Source organism: Balaenoptera acutorostrata, chromosome 2, assembly GCF_949987535.1.
Source record: "Balaenoptera acutorostrata chromosome 2, mBalAcu1.1, whole genome shotgun sequence".
NCBI lineage: Eukaryota > Metazoa > Chordata > Mammalia > Artiodactyla > Balaenopteridae > Balaenoptera > Balaenoptera acutorostrata.
Window position 1 is genome coordinate 42,364,020 of NC_080065.1, and position 13,461 is coordinate 42,377,480.

Below are 13,461 nucleotides of genomic sequence, written 5' to 3' on the forward strand. Positions count from 1 at the left end.
CAAATGCATTAATTTTTTTAAAAAAGGCCTAAAAATATTTTCCCTCACCTTTTAGAATTTTAGGAGTAATCCTTATTAGTTAACTGATTGTTCAGAAATATTCCTGCCAGGCCAGGCAAATAATACAGCTTCTCTACTATTGAGATCTAGGACCAAAGCTGGTGATAAACTGCTTACTCACCATATAGGACCTTGTTTCTAATGAATTATCTACCGGAATTGAGTAATGCTTTGTTTATTTGTTTTCATTTTGTAGTGGTGATGGACTCTATGAAATCATTCTTGTGGATAAATGTGTGCATTTGTAACCTGTATTATGGCAGCCTTTGGCCGTGGCATAGAGTTTTCTCGAGGGCCGGGCTAAGTGGCTGGTATTAGAATTGAATCTGTAACATTACAGAATTGAGTGATGGTCCAAGAATATAAATGATGAATGTTGTTCATAATGAATGTTGTTTTGGTTATTCAAGTTAAAATCTTCTAGAACCACTATATAGACTAAGAATATTTTAAATCGTCTTTATAGGGAATATCAGGGAAGGAGGCAGTTTCTCCTAAAGCAAGAGACGCATAGTGGTTGTTTCTGCCATGACATGACACTTTTCTATCTGTAAAGCACTTTACAGTCATTAGTTATGCATGAGAGCCGCCCTGAGCCCGGTTTCCTAATGACCTCTCTACCTGTTTCTCAGCACAATTCTCAATTCCCTTGTCTTTGTCACAGCTTACCCTTCCCCCTCCCCATATCCTCAAGTCCATTCTCTAGTAGGTCTGTGACAAAGTGAGAGAATGGCATGGACATATATACACTACCAAACGTAAAATAGATAGCTAGTGGAAAGCAACCGCATAGCACAGGGAGATCAGCTCCGTGCTTTGTGACCACCTAGAGGGGTGGGATAGGGAGGGTGGGAGGGAGGGAGATGCAAGAGGGAAGAGATATGGGGATATATGTATATATATAGCTGATTCACTTTGTTATAAAGCAGAAACTAACACACCATTGTAAAGCAATTATACTCCAATAAAGATGTTAAAAAAAATAAATAAATTAAAAAAAATTCCCTTGTCTTTCCCTCATATGTGTAAGAGCAGAACATCAAAGAAACAACACTTTGTCCTTGATGGCTTCAGTGAGGACTACATTAGATCAGAGAATGGAAACCATTTTATAAACATCTTCAGTGAGGTCCACTCTCCTTACTTCCAGGAATTGAGGGGAGCTGCTGAATTGCGCAGTGGGTGTGTGAAATTGACTAGCAAAACGGTAATTTATCTCCTTAAATAAGTGACTCTCAAACTTTTTGATTCAGGACCCCTTTAAACTCTTCAGAATTATTGAGGATCTCAAAAAGTTTTGGTTTATGCAAGTTATATTTGTCAGTGTTTACTATATAAATTTTAAATGATGATTTTGAAATATTTATTATTTATTTAAAATAATGTGCTATATGATCACATAAATTACTTTTTAATGAAAAATAAGTATAGATTACAAAGCAAAAAATCTAGTAAGAAGAGTGATATAGTTTTCTTTTTAAATTTTTTTTAATTTTTTTAACTTTTTATTTTATATTGGAGTATAGCTGATTAACAATGTTTTGGTAGTTTCAGGTGCACAGCAAAGCAACTCAGCCATACATATACATGTATCCAATGGTCTCCCCCAAACTCCCCTCCCATCGAGGCTGCCACATAACATTGAGCAGAGCTCCCTGTGCTGTACGGTAGGTCCTTGTCGGATATCCATTTTGAATATAGTGGTGTGTACATGTCAATCCCAAACTCCCTAACTATCCTGTCCCCCCACCCTTCCTTCCTGGTAACCATAAGTTCTGTTCTCTAAGAAGAGAGTGGTATAGTTTTCTATTTTTGCAGATCTTTTAGATATCTGGCTTAATAGAAGATAGCTTAATTCTCATATCTGCTTCCTCATTCAAACTGTGGTCATATCACACATCCTGTAGCGTCTGGAAAAGTCCATGTCCTCTCATGAGAGAATGAAAGTAATAAGGTAAAAAAATGTCTTAGCATTACCATGAAAGGAGTTTTGACCTCATAGACCCCCCTGAAAAGGTTTCAGAGACACCTCCTCAGAGGTCCCCAGATCACATAGTGAGAATCTTTGCCTTAAAAATGGGCTTTTACAAAAGGATTATAGAGAAACTATTGCTTGAGGGAATTTAATTGCTTAGGTTAATGTTCTAGGGATAACAGGTTTGTTTTTAAGGCAAATTCTCGTTGCAGTTTTATTTTGTGACTTTCCAATTCCGTCATCAAACACTGATCTGAAAGTCACCTATATCCAGGGCCTTGAAGAAAAAAAAATATTGTGATGTTACATAACTGAAAATTTAAGACTCCTTTCTAAAAATCTTTAGGAGAAACAGATCCATGAATGTGGACTAGCGTATGTAATATGTGCTGAACTCATTTATTTTATTTTTTTATCTCTTAGAATCTTTTCCTCCTTTATCCTAGTAAAGTTGGAGGGTGATGAGCATTGAAATCCATAACGAATAATTCTGACTTGACATATGTGGGAATTGCTAGCTGCAGCATTTTGAGACAGCAAATTAAAAATGACAGTTATAATTTGGAAAAGTCATTTGGATTTTGGAATGAGATAAGCTTGTGAGATGAAAGACTAAAGGCTAGAAAAACAACAAGTCGAGGATCAGAGTGGTTCAGGCAAGGGAAGGACTTTTTTAGATTTGGCAGGAAGAGAATGGAAGGAGTTGGTCTGAAAAATATTCTGAGAAATTGACTGATGTGGAGGAGAATGGCTGAGTTGTCTCATCAGAATCTGTTTTTCCCTTTTTTCATAAGCTATTGTATAATAGGCTTATATCCCAGATTCCCTTACAGGTGTGTGGGGGGTGCACATGATCACATCCTTGCCAATGGAATCTAAGCAGAAATAATGTAGGTTATTATGGGCTTGGGGATGTGCTTCATTCATATTCTCTTTTTCCTTTCAACTGGCTGGAACCCAGGAAAGTCCAGCGTTAATAGGACAGATGAGGAAAGTGCCCTACGGGTATGGTGGATCAACATGGTGGAAATAACTAATGTTCTAAATAATTTCAGGGAATGGAGCTGCCCAGCTGCCCAGTGGAGCCTGAAACAGTTCAAACTATAAGTGTGAAGTAATGTTTTTTATCTTCGTTAAGCCACTGAAGTATTGTTAGGTCTATTTATTGCATCAGCCTAGCCTTAGGCTGGTAATTAGCCTTATTATCCTAATACAACAGGATATAGACTAGAGCATTGAGGTAGTAAGAAATCAAGGATGATTCTAAGGTTCTGAATCTGGATGACAGATTCTGAATGAATCATGCATTTATTTACGTAATCACTCACTCATTCATTAACCCATTCTAATATTTATCTTGTAGTTACTTCATGCTATGTACTATTTTATGTGTTGGCTATATAGCAGTAAACATGAAGCTTTCATGAAGCTTATATTTTTGTTATACATTCAGATGACGTACAATAAATGCACATTACAGTGAAAGCAATAACAAATGCTATGAAGAAAAATCAAGCAGATTTTAAAAAAGGGGGACAGAATTTGAAGTAGAGTGATCAAGTACAGCTTCTCAGAAGAAGTGACTTTTGAAGACATGGTGAGCACTTGAAAAAGTGAAAATGAGATAATGTATGTACTGTATCAATTCTATATTGAAACTGTATATTTGAGTTTTAACATGTCCTTGATGTACGGAAAGAAATGGATCAATGTTAGAGAGGTATCTGTAAATTATTAACTTACACAACTTAGTGAAAACAAAAGAATCTCTGTAGAATTTTAAAAAAGGCAGGAAGACACAAGGAAAACAGTAATTCATCAAAGATATGTTTGGAAGAAAAGTGACTGGAAAGGTATAAGGAGAAAAGAAAGACAAAGAAATGTGAGAAATAAGTGAAGAGATCAGGGTGATGATGAAGAAAAATAAATGACAATAGAAATGTCTCAGGAACTAAAGCCAGAAGCCTTCAAAGGGGCAGGTATGAAAAGCTGTGCCCCATACATCAGAAAGATCAAGGAAGATAAGGACAGAGAAAATGCCTTTGAACTTGGCTGAATTGAGATCATTGGATACCATAAAGAGGCAAAGATGGAAGCCAGATTTAGGAGGGGAATTAAGGGGGAAATATTTTAAATATAGTTCATCTAACTCTTCACCATTGTTATTGGACATTTATTGAGTGCAGTGATTCTATAGAGTGCTGTTCTGATAACCAAAGTATTCGCTGAATCCAGTTACCAGGTTTGTGAAGAATGACGGAAGTACCAGAGTCTGGTACTTCTATTTTAGAAGGGCTCTGGGGGACAGAATTACCTAAAATGCTTTTAATCCCTTTGGCCGTCTGGCTTTGCTGAGTTCAGGAAGACTCAAGTATCCACAATCTAAGCAGACAAACCAATTAGATGTTAAAATCCCAGAGGCTAGAACTAAGCTGTCAAAAGAAAGTGAGTATGGAGAGGTCATTATCCAGTAATTATAAGAACCTAGGCAAAAACCTAAAAGAAAAAAAGTCCTATTGGCATATTGTAAAACTGTGAGAGGTTAGCAATTTGCTTAGTTTTGTTGACGGTAGGTTAGTGTATGTGATGTTTCAACAGAAAGTAATATTCCTTGGGCTCTATATTATCGTACTATTAAAAACTCAACTGAAAACACTATTGGAAAGAGCAACAAGTTTGAAAACCACATGAAGTAAGGGAAAAAAAAATCAGTTGGGCCTTAGAAACTTAAGTGGCAAGAAGCAAAGTCCTCATATATTTTGTATTGTGACTCATCATCTAGCTGATGCTTTGCCAGTCTGAAAACACTGGGGAATCAGATGGTATATCGTTTTGCATCACGGAGGTGTCCATGGGATGAGAAAACCAGTAATAATATCTGCTACAATTTGCCTCTCATGGAATGGATGCCTACCAAGAATTCATAGTTTCTCTTAGTTTTACTTTGCTCTATGAGGAATGCTGGGTTCTATAGGTACCACTATAGATGTGCCTATAATGTAGGCCCTTTAGAGGGAAAAGTAAAGACTAAATCTAGTAACATAAAAACACACTAGGTTAGTTATTATTTGTAGTTAAAATAATTTGAAAAGATTAATTATCCCCTATCCAATACTTTGAAAAGATTAATTATCCCCCTTATTTGTGTACACAAGAAGGTAAAACATAAAATCTTTGGTAGAGGTAGGAATGAATGGAGGAAGAAGAGAAAGCCTTACTTGATTTTGAGGGCCAACATAAAGGAAATGGGAAACACTCATCTGATAGCTAAACGCGCTAGGTGTAGTATGGACAAGTGTGTAAAGACAAAACAAAAGACTTCAGTAAGTATCGTTGAATTACTCAGTTTTGAAAATGTTTAGTCTTGGTGAGTTCTTTAATACTATTTTCACCTAAAATGATAGAGATTCCATCTTTTTCCCCCTAAGCGCTAATTTTGAGATTATGTTAAAGTGCATCAAACGATAAAATGAAGACACCTCCATAATTGTAAAGGTTTTATTTATTCTATTCCTTGTAGAATCCAGAATTGGCATATAAAATACTTTCCAATATAATCTTTGACTTTTTTTCTGAATGAAATATCATCTGTGTTCATGTGATAAACTTTCCAAAATGCACATCATGTAGAAAGTATATTAATAGTGGAAATGTAATTTACCTCTTATTGCTAGATTAATTTGATATCACCTGATATTAATTGTCTTTTTTCAAAGACAATGTCTTGATTGTTTCCCTTTGTGGAAAAATATGCCACAGCAATCCAAACTACATTTATTTTCAGAAAAGTGGCTTTCTGAAATCAATTGGTTAGAGAAAAATCATTTCTCTTCAAAATGATGATGATAAATCTATTTTTATACTTGAGAGTTAATGAGGATCATTTTCTTCCCCACTGACCACTACTCAGAATGGTAGCCTGCATCAGTCAGTATTGCTTAGCAAGAATGTATAAGCAACATAGCCTAGAAAGTTGTAGAGTTAAAATAAAGGTCTTGATTTTGTAAGGCATGCTGCAGTAAACTATCTCAGAAAGAAACATGCCAGGATAAATTCACAACAGTTGGACGCTCTACAAGAGTCCCCAAACCTCTTGGCGTTGAACTCATTAGTTCTATAGCAAGCTGTGCATAAGCCACATAGGTGGCTAGATGACACAGGCAGTGAATGAGAACTTTTGTGACACATCCTCCTAAGTTTAGGGATGTTCTAACTGTGCCTAGAGGCCTTATCCTCAATGGATCAAGCCTTCCATTCTGATCTGCAGCCATTGAACTGTAGCACATATTCTTAAATGCAACATGAATGCATATGGAGTACGGGAAAGACAGGGAGCCTTTTGAGTCATTAACACAGTTGAAGTTCGCTGTTAGTAAAATAATCATATTTTTGAACAGCCAGTCAGTATTGGGAACAAAGTGTGAGGCAGGTGAGCAAATGGCCCTTCCTTCTTTCCCCCCCCCCCTTCTTCTTCTTGTCAGTAAAATGGTACTTTATGGGCATTAGGCTTTCCAAACTCTCCTACTACAGTTATTATTTAATGGTTGTCCTCTATGTACCAGGCACCCGGCTAGGGGCTAGTTTCATATTGTTTCTCTTTCTCATCCATAAACATGTAAGATAAGTTCATTCCATTTTGCAGAAGAGGAACGTAACCTCCAGTCAAGAAAACTTGCCCAAGGTTTCAGAATTTGTGGAACTAGACATAATGATATTTAAATTAATTGCACAGGTAATTTGCATAACAAAATAATTTAGGTGTGCTCATTCACAAAGAGGTTTTTATTGTTGACATGCAATGAGGGAAATCCTAAAAATTTTTAAATGCTGCTTTTTGACATCATGAATAATTTTTTCCTTGAAAAGCAAACCCTCCAAGTCTTCAAAAAATAATACTGTTTAGGCACAACAAAGTATTTATGGTTATTATTGCACGCCAAGTCCAGCTATATAGGTCACTTTCGGCTTCTGGAATACACCATGTTTGTTTGCTTTTGTTTTTGTCCTCTTTTTGTTTTCCCCCACCTGGCCCTCTACAGGAATTATTTCTTATAATGCACCATTCATCTGCTAATCCTAGCTCATCCCTCAGTTTCCCGGTTCAGATGTCAGTTCCTCAAGAAGCCAAAGTCATATGCCCCAGCTATGAGTTCCCATCACAGACTGCACTTGCCTGCTTGCCTGTTTCTATCTCCCACTTGCCTGTAAGCCTCCAGAGGGTCTATTTTCTTCAGCTCTGTATCTCCAGAACCAGCCCAATACAGAGCAGGTACTCAAGTATTTATTTACTGTATGTGTATATTAAAGTATGAGTGAGTATCAGACCTGCCAAGGTCAGATGAGAATTGCACCGCTTTATTAGGGGCAAGGGAGGGACGGAAAAGAGGGCTATTTCAGAATTATGACTGGACCTTAATAAAATAATGATGAGAGAGACAGAGATTGAGAGAGGTGCAATTTAATGGTTAAAGACAGAGTCAGGCAGTAGTCTTGGATATGAACACTTGCTGTTTGACCTTGGACATGTTACTTAGCTCCTCTGAACTTGTTTCCACATGTTTAGGAATGGCTTGTTGGACTAGTTTGAAGTGTGCCTACTATGTAGGATTATTATTATATTATGAAGGGTGTAAGAAAAGTATTCTCGTGAATGAATTTACTTGGTTCTTTGCATCTTTTTCTTTGTTCCCTATTGAGATGGATACTGAGTCTTTATGTTTTTTCTTGTTTTTATATTTTTACACTTGTTTTCCTTTCTGTGGCTACAGTTTCCTTCATGAGAATGCTTGTATATATATACTTCTGTGGCTTCCTTTAACTGAGGAGAATTAAAGGGATTTTAGCAAATGATTAAAAGATAATTTTTAAAAATCATACCACCCTACCTAGCACAACCCATTTCTTTTTTACATATAACTTCCCACAAGCACAGATTCTCATACAGTTATGATTATAATGTATACGTATTGTTTTATGCCCTTTCTGCTTAATATCCCATAATAAGTATTATGTGCACTTTCAGAATCAAAAACATCTTGAGAAAATGGCTTTGTTAACATCAGTGGTTCCTTAAGCCTTTCTCACTGGTTACCATTGCACAGTCCATTTAACGTTATTGTGTATGCTTAATAATTTCATCACATTTCTTGTGGCATAGATTCCTAACCTTTTAATTATGGCAAAATATTCAAAAGGTTAATGAAACAACCCCCAGAGGAGCTTCTGGTACAATACAGTAGCACAGGCTTATTTTCCTTGGCTTAGAACTGATTGTGTGAAAGAAGAGTGTGCACCTCTGGAAAGGCTAGCAATTCTGCCATCAGATAAATGATTGCGTCTTCAGTGGGCTGGCTCCCTTTATTTGAGCTACTAGTTGTGGAGCTGGGAAACAGAAGCCTGCACAGAGAGTGAAGGCCCAGACTTTTTTTTTTTTTACTGAAATGTCAAGCTATGTGGCTATGCACGGCAGAAGACGACCCCCTGCGAGATGTGATAAGCCCCAGGCCTGCTCCACACACTACACTGAAAATGCCGTGGGAGGGCTTCCCAGGCTGATGGAACTAATGACAGTAATAGCTCTGGGTAATTTGTCTTTTTCCTTACTGTGCACATTCTCTACATGTGGTGCACTTTACACCTACCACCAGGCTCACATCTGGAATGCTATGACCCTCTCAGGCCTGATTCAGATAGATAGGTTGAATTCTCCTGTAAAGTAAATCTGACCTCTAATTTTCTTAATAATTCAGGATTATGCTGATGTTAGCAACCAGTGAAGAACAGTACAGGAGCATTGAAGAAAGCTTAAGCCCTTGTATTGGAAGCATGACCAAGTTTTTCTTACATAATGGGTTAGAATTTTTTCCTCTATATCGTTCTAAGAGAGAAAATATAAATTTTGGAAAATGTGTAATTTGCATTATTCCTACATCATTTCTGGTTATAGGACATCCTCTGCTTGAGAAGAAATTTTCTGTTTCTTTTCCTTGGTAAACAGATTTTCTACAGAGGATTTGTAAGAATCCTAATGATAGGTTTGGGTTTTTAATTCTAACTGTAAAAAATACTTAGATAGTTAAAAAGACTGACAAAATAATTTCAGGAATAGATAAAAGAGACCTCACAGCAGCTTAATCTCATAAATGCAGAGTGCTTTCAGGGAGATTTTAACAATAAAAATCCTGTTTTATTGCTGGTTCCATAGCAAGGCTATACTTTTAACATAGTCTTAAATATCGTATTTCTGTCTTGTATTTTCTGTATTTATGTAAAAAATAGCCATATTATTAAAAGTGTAAACATCTGTGCATACCTTTTAGAAAAACATAAATGAACTTAAGTTTTAAGAAATGTTGTACTACATTAAAAGGGTAGGCTCTCCAAACCTAGCTCTCTGTGAATAAAGGGAGACTAAAAGTATTTTCATAAATTAGTAGGTGAACGATTCCCCCAGAGAGCAAGAGATTTTCAGCGTCGTGGAGGTTGGAGAACCACACTATTTTCCAGAAAAAAATATGTGTGCTCATTAATATGGGCATCTGAATCATTCTGTCAGAATATTTGTAAACTTATTTCTAAGTTATAAATAAACACTTAATTTCATTACTTTTTTCTTCAGTTCAGGTCCAGGAAGGTGCTAGTGAAACACTTTGTTTCAGGGACTAAAGATTGTGCACAGAAACCCACAAATTACAAATTGTTTATTTTGGTTAGTAATTTATGTTTCTTATAAACAATGTAGAGATTGTAAATATTTTTCTATAAATAATGTCTGTGGCTATAATTGGTCAACAAAATGATAAATCATCAACAATGTTCGATCTCTCTCTTGGTACCTCTGACTATTGACTCAGTTATTCAAACTCCACACCAATTAAAGGCAGAAGTGTTTGCATCTTTAAGTACTGTGTCACCTCAGAATTTAACCATGGACTCAGACCACTCTGTAAAACCTCCTATGTACCTCCTACATGGATGGTACAGATGGATTTTAGAAAAGAATTTTTTTCTTGGAATCCTAAGAGGTTGACACTTACCCCTTGGTTTAGGGTAAAACCAATCAAATTAGGGAGGGAAAGACAGATGAGGGAGAAATGGCAAGCTGAGTGTCCCTCCCCAGACCATTCCCTTCTGCTGGATCCGAGCCGCTAGGAAGGATTACTCTAGGAAAAATAATGATCATCATTATCCCTGGATGAAGCAAAGGAGGCTGCAGAAGGACTGCTAGAGAGGCTAATTGTGACAGGTGTACTGTATTGACCCTTCCTGGGCCACATCCCTTTGCGCAAGATTTGTGTACAGAGTGGAGCCTTCTGCCTAAATGACAGATCATGCAGACTGAGGTTGCTGAGAGCAGTTTTGCTCGTGAGCTCGGGGTTAAACGAAGGTGAAGCATTTAAATATTACACTCTCTTAAATATATATAATGCTTTAAGATATTTGACAAGAAAATTCCCCAAAGAACAACAACAAATTAGTTGGTATCATGTGATTTCAGCAGAATCTGTGAAGGGTGAAATATCAGTTAGTTCATTTCACTGAATGAGTTGATAGCCCAGTAACGAGAAATCTACAAGGACATCCTGTTCATAAGACCAAAGTTGACCGCACTGGTTGTTTTTATCAACACCTTCCATTTACTGAGTCAGGGTCCTCGTATGCTCCGTCTTACACACTCCTCACAACAGCTCCAAATGGTCCATATTATTACAAAGAAGGAAGCTAAAGATCGGAGAGGTTCGGTATAGGGAAGGTAGTAAGATAAGAACCTAGATTTGCCTCACAGCAAAGTCCTCTGCTCATTCATCTTCTCTCTCATCCTCTTAGCCACCCTCCCTCCTCTTCCCCGTCCTCTTCCCTAGTGTTTGTGGTTTTACTTACAATAGTCAGCAGAGTTCTGAGAAGACAGAGGTCTGTAGAAAGAAAGAATCTCTCATACAGGGGCTTGAATCCCACTTCTGCCAGTTGGGTGACCTTGGGCACTTAAGCCTCTCCAGATCTCAGTGTTCTTCTCAATAAACCATGGATAACCCTAACTCGGAGAAGACTGAGAGAGAGAATCAGATAAACTGCTGAGCATGGTAGGCTCTCAATGAGTGCCAGGCATTAATTTATAATGATAACCCTCCCAAGTCAGAGTTTGAAAGTTTTTTTTTTTTTTCTTTCCTTTGGGAATCTGAAGTAGATTCCCAAAGGAAAGAAAGTAGAGGTCTTTACAAATACATATCCCTTTTCTTTAGAAGCCTCCTAAAATTGCAACACATTTCTACAGAAAGGCATATTTACTTACATTTTTATAAAACCTCTTAGGATATTTAACACTTTTCGGACACAGTTTTTCTATGCAAAATAGTACTTTGAAATATTTTTCTTGAAACCAATTTCTTTAGTTTGTAAAAACGGTAAGAGTGGCATTTTGATTTAGAAAGTAGTTAAGCTTTTATAGCTGATTTAGCTGGTTCTTGAGAAATGCTGATAGTCATTTAACTTGAGCTGCCTTCCTTCCAGTACCACCTTTCCTTGAGAGGTGCTTCTTTGTATATTGAAGGTGGAATGGGGATGGTAACTAGTCCTTAAGAGAAGAGAGCTTGCTGGATAAGTATTCTGGCTGCCGTCAGCTATTATGCTTTCATTGCTTCATTGATATCATATATGTTTATTGAATGTCTAAGTTCTGTGAGAGTACAAAAATATGTATAAAAAAAAGGCCCTTTGACCCAAAGCAGCTTATTGTTGAGTAAAGGAGCTGAAGCATTATATATAAACTGATGTAAACCTGTGCAAGGGGGAAAAACTGAGTTCACAGGAGGAAGGAATCACTTCAGCGGAAGGGATTAGGCTTCACGGAGGGGCAGTTTTTGAACTCGGTTACAGAGTAGGGAGGATTTGGATGAAGATAAGGGGAAGGCATTTCAGGTGGAGGAAGGGAGGAGTAGAATGAACAAAGGCTCGGGAGAGGTAGCACACGAGGGCTGCATGCAGAGAGCAATGGGAAGGCCTGCTCTGATGAGCACGGGGTGGGGCGGGTGTTTCACCCTGAGTTGACAGCGAATGGCCTGTGGAACTTACTAAATGTCCATGTTCCCAGAATCAGCATGTTTTACATGGATCCTAGTTAATTCTGAGGGAACCACTGAGAAACACAGGCATGGCTGGGTAATTGGAAGTAATGGGATGGCTGGAGGGTAGACAAGTGGCTCTTAGCCCAGGCTGCTCGTGCACTAGGATCACAGGGAGAGTCCCCTCCTTCTTCCTACTTTCCTTCCTTCTTCCCTCCCTCCCTCCATTCCTTTCTTCTTTCCATTTTTTCTCTTTCTTCCTCTTCCTCCCCCAACTTTTCCTCCTCTTCCTCTCTTCTACTCCTCTCTCTCTCTCTCACACCTGAGCCCCAGGCCAATTAAATTAGAATTTCTGAGAGTGGGGCCTTTGTATCAATGCATATATTTTTTGCTTTTTATTATGGAAAGACTTAGGTATATATAAAAGTAGGCAGAGCAGGATAGTGAACACCCATCCTGTCACCCAACTTCAACAATTGTAAACTCACCGCCAGTCTCGTTTCACTTGTACCCCTACCACCCTCCCCATCTTCTGTATTGTTTTTTTTTTTTAAATTTATTTATTATTTATTTATGGCTGTGTTGGGTCTTCGTTTCTGTGCGAGGGCTTTCTCTAGTTGCGGCAAGCGGGGACCGCTCTTCATCGCGGTGCGCGGGCCTCTCACTATCGCGGCCTCTCCTGTAGCGGAGCACAGGCTCCAGACGCGCAGGCTCAGTAGTTGTGGTTCACGGGCCCAGCTGCTCCGCGGCATGTGGGACCCTCCCAGACCAGGGCTCGAACCCGTGTCCCCTGCATTGGCAGGCAGACCCTCAACCACTGCGCCACCAGGGAAGCCCTTCTGTATTGTTTTGAAGCAAATCTTGGACATTATAAAATTTCATCTGTAACATTTCAGCATGTATCTCTAAATAAGGACATAAAAATGCCATGGTACCATACTTTTTAAATATCATGAAAGAGCCAGTTGTGTTTTAATTAGTTACTGTTTCATCAGTGTGAGTGTGTATGTGTACAGTTTTCTACAGATCGTTTGACTCAGGATTTTGACAAGGCCTATACAATAAGATTGGTTGGTATGTCTCTTTGAATCTATAATACATGTTCCCTCTCCATTTCTCTCTCTCTCTCTGTTCAAGAAACTAGATTGTCCTACAGAGTTTTCCTCACTCTGCAATTTGCTGATTTCATTCCTATGGTATCATTTAGCATATTTTCTAGTCATGTATAGATAGTTGGATCCAGAGGTTTTATAAGATTTCAGTTCCAGTTTTTTTTTTTTTCAAGACTAATTTCTAGGTCGTGATGTGTTCTTTCATTAGGAGCATATAATATCTGTTTGCCTGTCTTATTAAGATGTTAGCAACCAC